This window comes from Cherax quadricarinatus, chromosome 71, assembly GCF_038502225.1.
Source record: "Cherax quadricarinatus isolate ZL_2023a chromosome 71, ASM3850222v1, whole genome shotgun sequence".
Taxonomy (NCBI): domain Eukaryota; kingdom Metazoa; phylum Arthropoda; class Malacostraca; order Decapoda; family Parastacidae; genus Cherax; species Cherax quadricarinatus.
In genome coordinates, this window is record NC_091362.1 from 19,115,639 (window position 1) to 19,131,506 (window position 15,868).

Here is a 15,868-nt window from a genome sequence, read left to right on the forward strand (position 1 = left end):
TATATTAGTAATTAATAATATGTTAGTCCTTCACGACGTTGGTTCACCTTTACGCTGTGGTCGGGTGCATGTCTGACTGACCCTCTGTATCTCTTTCGGCATAAATACTTGGGATATTTCCACTTTTCGTCAAAATCTACTGACAGGGGTAGCCAGTTGCTCGAAGCGAATCGTGGATGTGAGTTGTGGAGTGCGAAACATTACTCTGAATACTTTTACATGCTTTGTGATTACGATTTCGATAATGTGACAGTGAACCAACCGGTTTACATAATAGCAAGTTGATAATGTTTATATATTTGATGTTAAAAACACACTATATTTAAAGCACTGAATAAAAGAAACGGTTTTAATGTTTTCTAAATAAAACGAACACAAGCAGTAATAATGTTATTGTTAGTATTTCTTTTTGCAGACATTGGCTCTGTCCCACCCAGTGACCCAAAGACAAAAACCCATTCACCATCATTCACACCTTACTGCCATCTTTGAAGTGCGTCAGCACATGATCAGGAGCATCCCGTCCACTTTGTAGCGCAATTTGAGTTCCAAATCAGAACGTGTATTTTGTCACACACACAGCTGCTGCCGTTACAACCACAGCCTCTTCTCTTGGCTAATTTCACTTATTTAGGTTATGTTAGGCTAGGATAAGATGGGTTAGAATAGGATGGGTTAGGATAAAGATAAATTAATATGGGTTATTCTACGTTAGTTTAGGTTACGTTAATGTTATTTACTTTAAATGTATGTAGTAAAACAAGCAGAAAAAAACAAGATCGACAACTTGAAGGAAATGAACACAAAGGAATTCAATTAGCACACCTTCAGTGAAGACGTTTCGGCCCCTCGACCTTGGTCTATGGACCGAATCGTACACTACACAAACAACCCGCACATAAAAGAGAGAAGCTTACGACGAATCGTCTTCATTAATGATGTCCTAAGTGAATGCATTCGTATCTGTTCCCTCAATTATCCCAAATTTGCTACATTTAGCCCCAAATAACCACAAGAACAACAAATAACATAAACTGGAAAGATGTTTTCTGGTAATTATGGTGTTTGGGTAACACAGAATACACCGAATATGATAAAAAACAAAAACACGGTTGCTTTCCATTATACGCCTGGCTGCACACAAAGATTTCCAACCCACTTCCCGAGGGGAAAAACAGAGAAAGAAAATTACAGGATTACAGAAATTACAGAACTATTAAGAACAAACAGAATAATAAAGATGAGTGTGTACTGAAAATAAATGGAAGTTAATAAGATTTTTCTGACATCTTACATGATCACAAAATTATTATTATTATTATTATTATTATTGTTGTTGTTATTATTGCTCCGACCGTCTCCCACAGATGTAAGGTGACCCGACAGAGAAGAAGACACTTTCATAGTCATTCACTGTCTTGCCAGAGGCATGCTGACATCATAGTTCAGATGACCCATCAGACTGCAATATCCCCATCTCTCCTTCACAGGACAGTCATTATACTTTCCATCTCCAGGACTCGAAGTCTGGGTACCGGTTTTCCTGAATCCCTTTATAATGTCACCTTGCTCATACTCCAACAGCAAGTCAAATCATAAAACCCTCTTGCCTCCAGTCCTGTCGAACACGCTTATACAAGTTTGTCGGATGTCCACGCCCCTAGCAATCAAAACCTCCTTTACCTCCCTCCCTCCAACCTTTCCTAGGACGACTCCTACCCCTCCTTCCCTCCACCCACATTTATATGCCCTCCTAGTCATCATATTTTGCTCAGTCCTCTCTAGATCTCCAAATCACCTCAATAACCTTCTGCTTTCTGAATAATACTTTTGGTAACACTACACCTAATCTCCAAACTCCGAATTCTCTGTATAATATTCACACCACACATTGCTCTCAAACGTGTCAACTCACTGCCTCCAGCCTCCTCCTCGCTACAACATTCAAAACTCACAATTCACATCTATAAAACAGTGTTGGTAACACTATTCTCTGGTGCCTTCCCCTTATTTCCTCCATGGATAAAGTTCTTTGTCTCAGCAGATGCTTCATTGTGCCACCCACTTTTTCCTTTCGTTATTTCTACGGTTCACCTCATCTCTAATTGAACCATCCACCGACAAGTCCACTTGCTGATAGCTGAATACATTTACTTCCTCCATACTCCCTCCAATCTGATATCCAGTCTCTTAAATTTTTGACACATAACACTTCTCTTTCCTATGTTCACTTTTAACTTTCTTGTTTTTGATACTCTCCCAGATTCGTTTACCAACCGTTGCAACTTGTTTCCAGAATCTCCCAAAAGCACCGTGTTACCGGCAAAAAGCATCTGCGACAACTCCAACACCACCGTACAAGATTCACTGTCTCAATCCCACGTCTCTCCCTAATACTCTAGCGTTCACTTCATTTTCAACCCCATCTATAAATACGTTAAACAACCCTTAGTACATACCCTAGTCAGCGCCTCGCTATCAACAATATTATTATTATTAGTAGTAGTAATATTGTTATTATTATTAGTAGTAGTAGTGTAATATTATTAGTAATAGTATTACTATTATTTTATTATTATTAATATTTAGCTTCAACTTCGTACCGGGGACAATCATAACATGATTTTAAATTTTGACTCGACACCGGTTCCTCCTGTTGGACAATACCCGTATCCTTGTAGTGAGGAATTGTTACCCAAGGCGTATTGCTTAGCCAATAGCCGACGCACTAGGAATAAATAACACACGTAGCAGGGAGAGTCTTCTTATGAGACGACGTTTCGCCTTTAATATGGCTTTACTAAAGGACGTTTTGTCCTAAATATGGCTCTAGTAGACCACGTTTAATCTTAAATAGGGCTTTATTAGATGACGTTTCGTATTAAATTGGGTATTGAGTGACGTTTCGCCGAAAGTGGAGGCTTTATTGGATGATGTTTCTTCGTAAATAGGGTTTTACTGAACAACATTTTACCTTAACTGTTGCTCTTTACAGACGACGTTTAAGTAGACGTTTCATTCTATTCAAGGCTTTATTAAACATTTCATCCTATAAAGGGCTTTAATAGACGACGTTCTGCCGTAAATAGGTCCTGATCAAGCCTTTACTACTACTCGATATGAATACTTGGTAGCCAGTCATTTTCTTCCTGGTAGCCTATTTTTTTCTGGTAGCCCATGTTTTTATTCTGGTAGCTAATGTTTTTTTTCTGGTTGGTAATGTTTTTTTTCTGGTAGCTTATGTTTTTTTCTGGTAGCATGTGTTTTTCTGGTAACCTGTGTTTTTCTTTTGGTAGCCTGTTTTTCTGTGGTAGCCTATGTTTTTGGTTGCCTTTGTTTTTTTTATTTTGGTAGCCTATGTTTTTTTTCTGAGGGCCAATGTTTTACTGTGGTAGCCTATATTTTTCCCCCTGGTAGCCTATTATTTTTTTGGTTGCCTATGTTTTTTTCTGAGAGCCAATGTTTTGCTGTGGTAGCCTATATTTTTCCCCCTGGTAGCCTGTATTTTTCCCCCTGGTAGCCTATATTTTTTTGGTAGCCTTTTTTTTCTAGTAGCCTATATTTTCTCTATTAGCATTTCTTCAGCAGATTATTTCCGCTTTAAAATTATGAGGAAATTTTTATATAATGATGGAGAGTGATTGCAATAACAGTTGTTACCGTAATAAGAATGGTAATGGGATTATTTTTCCTACAAAGCATTAATTATATTTGGCCGCAACCTTGTTAGCGGTCGGCACTTACAACCTGAGTTGTGGTCTGCAATCCGAGCTACAAAGGTGTAATAAACGCGAGTCAGAAGTCACAAACAAGACTACGTGGGGGTATAAATATGCACAGCTCGGGACATTTATTGAGGAAGCGTTTCTCCCAGAGTGGTGAAAAGTTTTCTGTGTCTTCAACTGTGCGTATGTGTCTTGAGGTACATTACTAGCACTGAGGGTGTGGGGAAAAATGTTAGAAATCTACGAAATAGCACGAAAGTTTGTGTGGGTAACATCTCGTGTATGTATTATCGCTGGGAGATGAGAGCTGAAGAGCTAGGGCGTAGGCAAGTGCGTTCCCTTGTGTCTTGAGAACAAACCTAACTTCAGAATGGTAATCTATTGAGAGTGGTTGGATTAGTAAATACAGTCAAGTTCTGTTTATGTGTCTTGCGATTGATGTATAGAGGATCGGACCTCCAGGATCTAATACAAATATATATATATTGCTATTTGCGCTAAAGCGACGTACTCTGTCAACTTGTTCCGTAATTGTGACAGCAGCTGCTGCTGCTGCTGATGCTGATGCTGATGCTGCTGCTGCTGCTGCTGCTGCTGCTGCTGCTGCTGCTGCTGCTGCTGCTGCTGCTGCTGCTGCTGCGGCTGCTGCTGCTGCTGCGGCTGCGGCGGCTGCGGTTGTTGTTGTTGTTGTTGTTGTTGTTGTTGTTGATGGTGGTGGTACTACTGACGTAAAGTATATACAAAGTAGGAAAAAATGTAACTGGCTGAGAAGTTCAGTATAAAGGAATGAGCGTCCTTAAGAAGCATGCCCAGGGCAGAGCAAGATGCCCACACCTCACCAATGCCGGGGTAGAAGTCAACCTTGCTATATGTTTTTGTTTTGTCTCCCGTGTATCACAAGTCTACCAGGCCATTGCCAAAAAAAAATGCAAAGGAAGGAAGGGAGGGAGGTAGACGTTGCAACACGAGCTTTCACTAAATCAACATTTCGCTCTGTTTAAAACTTTATCTTATGGCTCGGTGAAGCTCTACACAGAACTGAAAGTTGTCACAATATAAGCTGGTTCTGCAATTTGTCTTTACTCCACTATTGCCGGCTGTGTGCTGTTGTGGCCCAAAGAAATGGTAGTTGAAATACTGCAATTACACAGAGTCACTATGAGGCACATAATTCATATACAAGCATAGATTTACAAACCTTCATCTGTCAGTCCACGGCAGGATTCAAACCTGCACACTCTGCATCAAGGTACACAGTATTTTAGCCACTGAGTACTTTGATGCAGAGTGTGCAGCTTTAAATCGTGCTGTAGGCCGAGATGTAATGTTTGTAAATAAATTCGCACGTTTGTGAATTGTTAAGCACAAGCATAGATGAAATGTACGGTAACAAAAGAATTGGTAGTATTATAATACTAATAAATAATAACAATATTATTACTACTACTACTACTAATAATAATAATAATTATAATAATTAAATCAGATTCCGTGAAGGTGATTGGTAAACATTTGCAAGAAAGCACCGTCGGAGTATTTTTTAGGGGAAGAGCCCGAGCCTTTAGCTCATAAGACTGTCATTCCCATTTGCCTCCTTGGGGCGGGGATGGCAGACCAGAGAGGCCTAGCTTGTGGCTAGGCCTTGGGACAGTTGGTCCCAAAGATGAGGAGGTACTTGTGCCTCCTCCCATGGGAGACTTAGGTCTCAGGCACTCCCTAAAGAGGGAGCCAAGGCCGGGCCACCACTTGGAAAAGGCCCGGGCCGGGAGAATACCGGCGAATCTTTAAGAAGAAGAAGAAGAAGTCGGAGTATTTCTCTAGCCTCTCCCAGTTCTCCCACGTGTAACACTGAGTTCAGGTTCCCATATCATTTATGATTACAGATTCTTGAAAGATAAGGTAATGGAATGACATCTGTAGGCAAGTAATTGTAAGACAACTGACTGGCGTCTACAGGGAAGTTCCTGCTAGATAATACAGCAAGATAACATTTATAGGCAGGTTTGTGAAAGATAGGATAGCGGGAATATAATATTTAAAGTGTTTTGTATTAATAGCGACATCAGTGATGAGACATCTACAGACAAGAGCGACGTAAATTTCGCCCAGTCACTGTGAAAGCGGATTTTAAGAGTGAAATATAATATTTACTGTTTGAGCTGAATATAATAGGTGCTGTAAGAGCGGAATATATTTACAGGTCTTTTACTGAATCAACGATTAAGGAACATCTATAGACAAGAGCGTTGTAAAATTCTCTCAGTCACTGTGAAAGCGGATTTTAAGAGACCTGATTGACCCTGAAGATGATGTATAGCCGTCTTTTATTATGTAGAAGGCATCGCCTCAAGTAAAAAGTGGACCATCGTCTCGACCCTGCTTGGCAGTCACCTCCTGTGGGAGGGGCAGAAGGTGGAGAAAGGGCATTGCCGTACCACCTGCTAAAAAAAAAGTGTCCCCGTAGCTGACACAACCACTCACACACTAAGTGCGGGCTCCCACGCACACTCGCCCACTGGCACATCTAGTTGGGGTCCCCCACACGCCCACTCACAGCTTGTAACCAACCCACCCACTTTCACACCTACTGGGAACTCACTCCATGCATTATTGAAAAGTAATAAAGTAATGGTGAAACACTGTCCAGAGGTGGAGGTTATATTGACCACTAGCAACTATATTATTAAAGATATGAAAAAAGTATCTAGCTGATAATCAGAAAGTAGGTAATAGCGAGTGTATCCCAGCATCCGGCTCAGGACAAGGGACAACACCAGGAGGATGTGAACAGCTGCTCAGACAAGATAAAAAACAGTTTATGAGCAGGTAGCATCAGCAGCAAAAGTGGTGATCTAGGCATTCCCCACCTCTGGGGAAGGTAGTATCAGCAGCAGAAGCAGTGAGCTAAGCATTCCCCACCCCTGGATTCCTTCTTGGCGACCCGGTTCTGAGAGATGGTAATTCCTAAGTAATTGCAACTCCAACTTTCCAGGGACGAACCTTTTAAAGCTCTCCTAACTAGTGAAACCTCGGTGCAGTGCTGGACGATATAGCAGCTCAGAATGAAAAAAAAACTCAATTCTTCATGTATGTATTTTATCCTGTGTAATGGAATATCACAGGGAAACTTAGCAAGATTTAGTCCCACTGTATAACTGTCATGCAGTAGGGTAGTCGTATACGCTAAGTATTCACGCAGTTTGACACACATAAGGTAAATTGTTTAGAAAACCGACAAGTTGAAGACTGAGACTTGTGCAGCATTTGGGAATCTTTATTGAGATTGAAACGTTTCGTCAAGCCAGTGGCTTGACGATGCCAGTGGCTTGACGATGCCAGTGGCTAAGATGTCTCATTCTATAACATATATAGAATATGGTATCAACACACTGTAAATGAACCGAACTTTGTTTTAATACAAAAAAGTGACCAAGTTATCGAGCTCCTTTCTCGACCAGAATTCGACATTTTTTTGCAAGTATATATTATACAAAAAAAAATATTGCACCCCAAAAATACTATAACCTTCAATCAGGTCTTTAAATAGACGCGTGTCTTGATATTTTACAACGTTGAATTTAAGGGCTAAGAGTTGTTATTCTACTTTGGCTCATTTGTGAGTCCAACCACTCAAGGGATAAGATCAAGAAGACTCTTCTAATTCCCAGGGGCAGCAGGGGAAAGGAAATGTGCCCACACGTCTCTTACCTCCTGGAAATCAAACCCAAACCCTTTCGGTTGTGAGGCAAATGCCCCTCCGTTCAGTTAGAGGCCGCCATTTGCCATTATTCGTTGTTAGTTGAATGGGAACGGCAGGCGTGAAATATTTAACACCCAGATGCCTATTAATTCTCGGTGAACGGGAGTAACAGGTGTAAGGAGACTAACACCTTTACTTCACGATAAATAGGGGGTTTCTGTAGTGTTTCTGGTAGAGCAGGTGTGGCGTTCTGGGCTGAAGTATCGTATGATAAAGGTTTAGGAAAATGGGTTTTGCGCGAAAGTCGGTCTCACGCTACGAAGAGATAATAAAGTTGAAGAGTGGAGGAGATTAGTACCAGTCAGGGGAAGCTTGTAATCACAGTGATAAAAGAAGTCACCTTTTTTCACAAGCTGCTAACCTTTCTGCTGGCCTCATGTTGAAAGTATTTACCTAATTTCAGAACAAATATTCTTATTTTGTTTTCAGAAAGTATACGAAACAGGAAAGAAATGATACAGGAAACTTGCAGGAATAAATATAGTTATTATTTTAGGTTGAATCCCTGTCGACCGCATTTGGGTGATTAAGGCTGCAAATCCCGTGTACATAAACACTTTAAAACTTTAACCCTGCATTAGGCAGGAAAATATTTTATCATTATATATGAACTACAGGACACTTCTCTCAGTCTGTATACACTAAAAGATACGCCTGTCTGTGTATATTCACTAAGATACTCCTTTCGTTGTACATACACTGAGACATGCCTCTCGGAGAGAGAGAGAGAGAGAGAGAGAGAGAGAGAGAGAGAGAGAGAGACCACTATCGGTGTACACACACATTGAGAGAGAGACACTGTCAGTGTATATGCACTGAAAGAGACGCTCCTCTTCGTGCATACAAACAACGAAATCCCCTTTCCACCCGGAGTACATATACACTACAAGAGAAATTCATTCGGTGTATATACATACCGAAAGATACCCTCCTCCCTGTATATATACTACCGAATATGTTATTTCTGTTAAACCTTTCTAGTCAAGAATTTCAGGTACGGTTTCACAAGCGAAGCTCTGGCGTTAGCTTCCTTAGCTTCAAGGATGCACCCTACTCTCTCCATAAGGAAGGATTGTCACATCAGCGTGTGCAGCTTCTGCATTAACTATGTAAAATGTGGTAAAGAATTACCCGATAATTTTGGAATAAGTGAAAGAAGAAAGTGTTCTTGGCGTGTTTGTAGCAGGGGTGATGGGACTGACACGTGTACGTGGAGGTATGCATGTGCACACGGAGATGTTGATGTGCATGTGGAGCTAGTTGTACATACATGGAGGTAGAAATATACATACACATTAATTTAGATAGGTACACATGGAGGTAGATACCTGTCGAGTAGGTAAGGTTGATATTCCAATCATTCTCTCTCTCTCTCTCTCTCTCTCTCTCTCTCTCTCTCTCTCTCTCTCTCTCTTTCACATGCTTGCCTGAAGAATATTATTGTAAGTGTTAGTGAATTAATTGAACATAGTATTCATTACGCAATTTTATGTTTGTATTTTCAAACAGGAAGAAGAAACAGTCAACCGGCAGTTAAATGACTTAAGATACACGCAGCGGCGTAACCCTTTATTATCACAACGTTTCGCTCGTGGAGCTCTTTTAAGTTACTTGCATATAGCGTTCCAAGAGTGAAACGTTGCTTTCACTGTTTCGTGTATGGTTGTGGAAAACAGTTTTTTCCGTGTATAGTGATGAAGCTGTGTCAAGGCAGTGGGGTGTAGTGAATCATGTAACACATAATTATACATGTCGTTAAGTTACTATACACATAGATTTATGTGGGTGTAGTTAGATGGATGCGTACATAAATCAGTGAACACATAGTTAATTGAAACGTAGGTTAATGTACTCGTAGTTATATATATATATATATATATATATATATATATATATATATATATATATATATATATATATATATATATATATATATATAATATATACCTGGAGGTTATTTCGGGGATCAACGCCCCCGCGGCCCGGTCCATGACCAGGCCTCCCGATGGATCAGGGCCTGATCAACTAGGCTGTTACTGCTGGCCGCACGCAGTCCAACATACGAGCCACAGCCCGGCTGATCCGGCACTGACTTTAGGTATCTGTCCAGCTCTCTCTTGAAGGCAGCCAGGGGTTTATTGGCAATTCCCATATATATATATATATATATATATATATATATATATATATATATATATATATATATATATATATATATTATACGTAGCTAATGTGCACGTAGATTAATGTACACTTTGATTATTGTACACGTAGACTAATGTAACGTGACTAGCTGGTCTAGTGGCTAACGCGACGGGCTGGAGTTTTCCACCGCCCCACCACCGCCCCCACCACCGCTACCACTACCACCGCACCACTACCACCGCACTACTAACCCTAACTAAACCCCTACCACTGTCACCCTCCACCACCCTACCCTCCACCGCCCCCCCCCACCACCCCACCGGGCCCACTACCCCCGCACCCCACCACCGCCCACACCACCCACTACCCACCCCACCCTACCCTACCCCGTCACCCCCCCCCTCCACTCCCCCTTTAACCCCAAAACCCCCCCCCACCCCCCACCGCCCACCACCCCCCCACCGCTCCACCCCCCGCACCACTCCCCCAACACTCCACCGCCCCTACCCCCTTTAAATACCCCCTACCACACATACCACCCCCCCTCCCCCCTCCACACCACCCCACACCACCAACCCCACCACTCCCCCCTCCACTCCCCCCCCACCCACCGCACCACTACCGCTCACCCCACCCCGCTACCACTCCCACCGCCACCCCACCCCGCTCCACCACCGCCCACTCCCGCTCCACCCCCTCCACTCCAGCCACCACTCCACCGCTCCACCCCGCCACTCCACCCTCCCTCCCCCCCCACTCCCCCCGCTCCACTACCACCGCACCACTCCACCGCTACCACCACCACCCCTACACCGCACCCCACCACCACCCCCCGCCAACCCCCACCCCACCACACCACCCACCCTACCACTACACCACCGCACCACACACGCACCCTACCACCGCTACCACCTACCGCTACCACCACCGCCCCACCCCCCCGCACCACTCCCCCACCAACCACCCTCCACTGCCCCCCGCTCCACCCCCCGCACCACTCCAGCCCACTCCACAGCCCCACTCCCCGCCACCCACCGCTACCCCCCGCTCTCCCCCACCACTCCACCGCACCACCCACCGCCCAACCCCCACCCTCCACAGCCCATCCCCGGGCCCCACCCCCCGCCCCCCCCGCTCCACTCCCCCGCCCCACACCACCCTCCACTACCACCGCTCCCCCACCCCCCACCACCCCCAAAACCCCACTACCACCCTACCCTCCACCGCTACCCCCCCCGTACCACTCCCCCCGCTCCACACCACACACCACGAAAACCCCCACCACACCCCGCTACCACCCCCCGCACCCCCACCCCGCTCCCCCAACCACCGCTACCACTACCACCCCACCCCCCCACCACAAAAGCTACCACTCCCACCCTACTACCCCCTGCCACCACCGTTCCCCCACATCCCCTCCACCACCCCCCGGCTGGATGGATGAAATATGAATAGCTGAGAACATATATGAGCAATAAATCAGAGGTAATGCAGCATCTTCCTTGCCACCTTGCAAGAGGCGAGGTGGGTTCACCACTGGTCTGTCCACTGAACGTCTCTCCTTTCTCTCTTTGTAACTTTCACCCTATTCTCGGAGCTTTGTCGAATTTGTTGTCTTTCTTCTTTTACTTCTACGTCTTCTTCTTACTCTTCTTTTTCTTCTTCTCATCCTCGCCTTTGTTTTTTTTCCCCCGCCACAGGGTGTCTTTTGGCTTTTTTTAATTTTCCTAAGGTCCTTAAGGTCCTGCACCTGCGCCCTTTCCGTCCCAAATATTCCCCGATCCCAGCGAACCCTCCCCCCAATACCCCCTACCTCCCCCGTTCCCTTCAAATCTCCCCGGATCCTCCCTCCCCCTTTCATCCTCCCCCTCCAAAAATCCCACCCCTTCCCCATCCAAGAACCCCTGCATCCTCTCCCTCCAAGAATCCCCCCTCCTCCCCAAGAATAAAACCCGCATCCTCCCCTCCAGAATACCCCAATCCTCCCCATCCAAAATACCACCCCTCCCCCTCCAGAAACCACCTGCTCCCCCCCCATCCAAAAATCACCCCCTCCATCCAGAATCCACCCATCCTCCCCCTCCAGAAACCACCTATCCCCCCATCCAGAATACCACCTGCATCCTCCCATCCTCCCCATCCAAGACTACCACCTGCATCCTCCCCATCCAAGAATCCGACCTGCATCCTCCCCATCCAAGAATCCCACCTGCATCCTCCCCATCCAAGAATGCCACCTACATCCTCCCCATCCAAGAATACCACCTGCATCCTCCCCATCCAAGAATACCACCTGCATCCTCCCCATCCAAGAATACCACCTACATCCTCCCCATCCAAGAATACCACCTGCATCCTCCCCATCCAAGAATCCGACCTGCATCCTCTCCATCCAAGAATCCCACCTACATCCTCCCCATCCAAGAATACCACCTGCATCCTCCCCATCCAAGAATACCACCTACATCCTCCCCATCCAAGAATACCACCTGCATCCTCCCCATCCAAGAATACCACCTACATCCTCCCCATCCAAGAATACCACCTGCATCCTCCCCATCCAAAAATACCACCTGCATCCTCCACATCCAAGAATCCCCACCTGCATCCTCCACATCCAAGAATCCCCACCTGCACCTCTCCATCTAAATATCATTCCAGTTCTCCCACCTATTCCCTTAAACATTTAAGCAAGGCAAAAAGAGGATCTGGGAGTAATAAGCGATGACCTTAAGTGTACAAAACAGTTTGTATTAGCCAGCAACAAACCCAACAGAAAGTAAGGTTTCACAGCAAGAAATTGCGAATACAAATCAACAGACATAATATTAAGTTTGATGCGCCTGTTACTCCTTCATTGTGCTATATAATTTTGGTCGTCAAATTACACAAAAAACGAAGGTTGGAAAAGACTTAGGGAAGATCAGTTTGGTTCGTAGCATCATTAATTTTTAACAATGAGGTCACCTGGATGCCCTTCCTCGTATAGAACGTGATCACCTCTCATTCTCCTTGTCCAGTATCACCCTTGAAGGTTTAGCGCTTCCCCAAGAATGCCGTAACTATCATAGCATTATTAAGAAAGATCTTATGAAAACACAATCTGAGAGCTAAACCTGCACTCCTGAGACTACGAGGTCTTACGCAGACTTACAAAATAATGCTGAGTGGATTGGATGTACTCAAGAAATTTTATTTGAAATGCAGAGTGAATCAGTAAACCGAAACAGTGAAATGACACTTCCAGTCAAGAGGTGCAACACATGTGGAGAAAGTCTCTTATTTTTAGCAGAGATATTGATCAGAGGAATAGTGCTAGCATGCAAACAATACAGATCTCTTCAATGTCGACCTGTGATCTTTTCAAGGAACTCTTATATACTCGCATGTACCTAAGTACACACACACACACACACACACATAGCTTTAAGAAGAGGTATGATAAAGTTCATGGAGCAGGGAGAGAGTGGACCTAGTAGCGACGAGTGAAGAGGCTGGGCCAGGAACTATGAATCGACCCCTACAACCACAATTAGGTGAGTACACACACACACACACAGGTCAGGTACTCCACACATAGGTAAGTTCATACATACGCAAAGACACACAGCTCAGTTCCTGTCGGGGCCAGGAGCTAAGACTCGACCCCTGTAACCACACAGATGAGTATAGGAGATTAATCTCTCTCTCTCTCTCTCTTTGGAAAAGTTACGTGGTTATTAATCAGTATTTAACAGACTGAACAATAAATAAAACAATTTTTTATCATTTATCTTTCACAAATTCCTATCATGCTAGTGAAGGGCTCTAAATCCAAGGACTTCGAGTCAATCTCTTCTTTAGATCCAGTTCCCCCAGGCGCTGCTGCAACCTTACGAATTTAGAGCTTCCCCGTGATGATGATATTATCTGCTTTTATCGAAGTTGTTTCTTAAATTTTGATATTTTAGTCTTTTATGGCTAAACTGAAGGTGCCCCATAACCTATCTTTCATGTGTATGTGCGTGCGTGTGTTTGTGTGTGTATATGTATGTTAGTTACCATTTTGTCCTAGGCATATGTCGATTAGACACTAGGCCTGTTGTATGTGTGTATATGTGTAGGTATGTGTGGGTATGTGTGTGTGTAGGAGGAAAGGGTGTGAATGTGGGTGGGTGTTTACTTGTGAGTGTAGGCTTGTGTTTGGGCGTGAGGGATGTGTGTGTGTGTATGTGTGTCTAGGTATGAGGAATTGCGTGTGCGTGTGTGTCTAATATGGGGGATTGAGTGTGTGTGTGTCTAGGTATGAGGGATTGCGTGTGTGTGTCTAGGCATGAGGGATTGCGCGCGTGCGTGTGTGTGTGTGTCTAAGTGTAAGGGATTGTGAGCGTCTGTGTCTTTCGGTAAAGGATTGTGAATGTAGGTGTGAGGGATGTGTGTATCTGTATGTGTGTATCTGTGATGTTGAATTCTAAGTGTATCTGAAAATCAGATAATGTTTCATAGAGGGATGTGAGAAAACAAGCGAAGATTATTCCACATACACAGATGATGTCAATAAAAGATATCACTAGTTATTCCCCGAGGGTTCTGACAGATGCCAGGAGAAAAGACTAGAGAAAATTACAATAGAAAAGAAAGAAGTTATTCGTCCCCTAAGTAAACTAGATAAAATGAAGGTAAGGAAACCAGTGAGGATATCACCTTAGGTACTCCAATTAGCAGAGGAACTGTGCAGTCCCATAGCAAGGATCTGCAAGTCGACTGAAACAAATAAGGAACAAAAGGGCAAAATACCGTGACTGGAACAATACACAAATAACGCGCACATAGGAGAAAGAAGCTTACGACGACGTTTCGGTCCGACTTGGACCATTTACAAAGTCCCACTAACAGAAAAGAGTAAGGTAGTCAGTATACATAGACGAGTAGAACAAGGACGGGTGCAGGAGAGGAAGTAGTGGTAGTGGTATGGTAGTTATTAGTATTAGAAGAAGAAGAGAAGCAACAGTGATAGTACAAAGTGGGGAGAGTAGTTTAGTGGCACAAGAAAGAAAAGGGAGTGAAGGAAAGGAATAGCAAACATAGCAGTAGTAGGGAATGTAAGGGAAGACGTAGTATAAATGAAAATGGAAAGAGTGAGTAACGAAGTACAATCCAGTTTTGCTGGTTGACATTCTGTTCACGTTACTAGATAGGTTAATACAAAAGAGAAAATTAGAGCATCCTGAAAGGAAATGGGCACGCCACAGACAGCCAAGAAGAGAGAGACAACCTAGGAAGTAGAAAAGAGAGTCACTTACGAAATAGAGACAATACTGCGATTCACAACGTGATTAGGAACTCTGTGGGAGATGACCTATCGTAGGACAGACTTAAGGACCGCGACACAGTGTTACACAAATGCAATTATTGGCAACGTTTCGCCCACACATTAGGCTTTACAAGTCACAGATAAACCTGGTAAGAAAGGGTGAGCAACAGTATTTGTGAGTAACCTTGAGATGAAGACCAAGTGAGGCTGGGCCAGGGCAAAATGATTTTCGAGCGGTCGAGTAATTTTCTGGCTTGAAAATTAGTAGGACCAGCGAGGATATGATCGTGACATAGACGGAGAGGATTAGGACAGGTTGCTCGAGATGGAAGGAGACTGAGTCATGAGACACACGACTCTCTCTTATCAAGGCTGATGAGGGACTGATCACCTCAAGAGCCTGAGAAACTGACCACATCAAGATTAGTTTGCCTGCATTCTTATATTCAGCTGTATTCGACTGAAGAAGCCTTCTGCGCATGCAATTCGTGTCAGTAATAAATATACCCAGGTGTTGTACGTGTACTTTATTTATTACTCGGATAACTGGTTTACATGACAACGTGTCCCAGGGATGTTAGAAAGTACTTTTTCAGCCGCAGGATCGTGAACAAGAGAAACTAATTGAACGCAGAGGTGTCAAAGGCAAATGCATTCACAGTTTCAAGACTAGGTATGATCATGCTCAGGAGGCAAGAAATCCATAAAGCCGGCCGATGAGAATTGAAAGGCGAGGCCAGGAGCTATCATTTAATCGCAGAAAAAAAAAACTGGTTGGGTATAAAAACACAAACACAAATAAATGAGAAAGGTGGAAAGAGCTGCCTCAGCTCTCAGCGAAAGTTTAGGAGAATGTAAGAGGATCGAGAGGGATTGTGAGAGGGTTGGGGGGACCCAAAGAGGGTTCGGTGGAGTTTTGGCTGGATTTGTAAAGGATTATGAGCG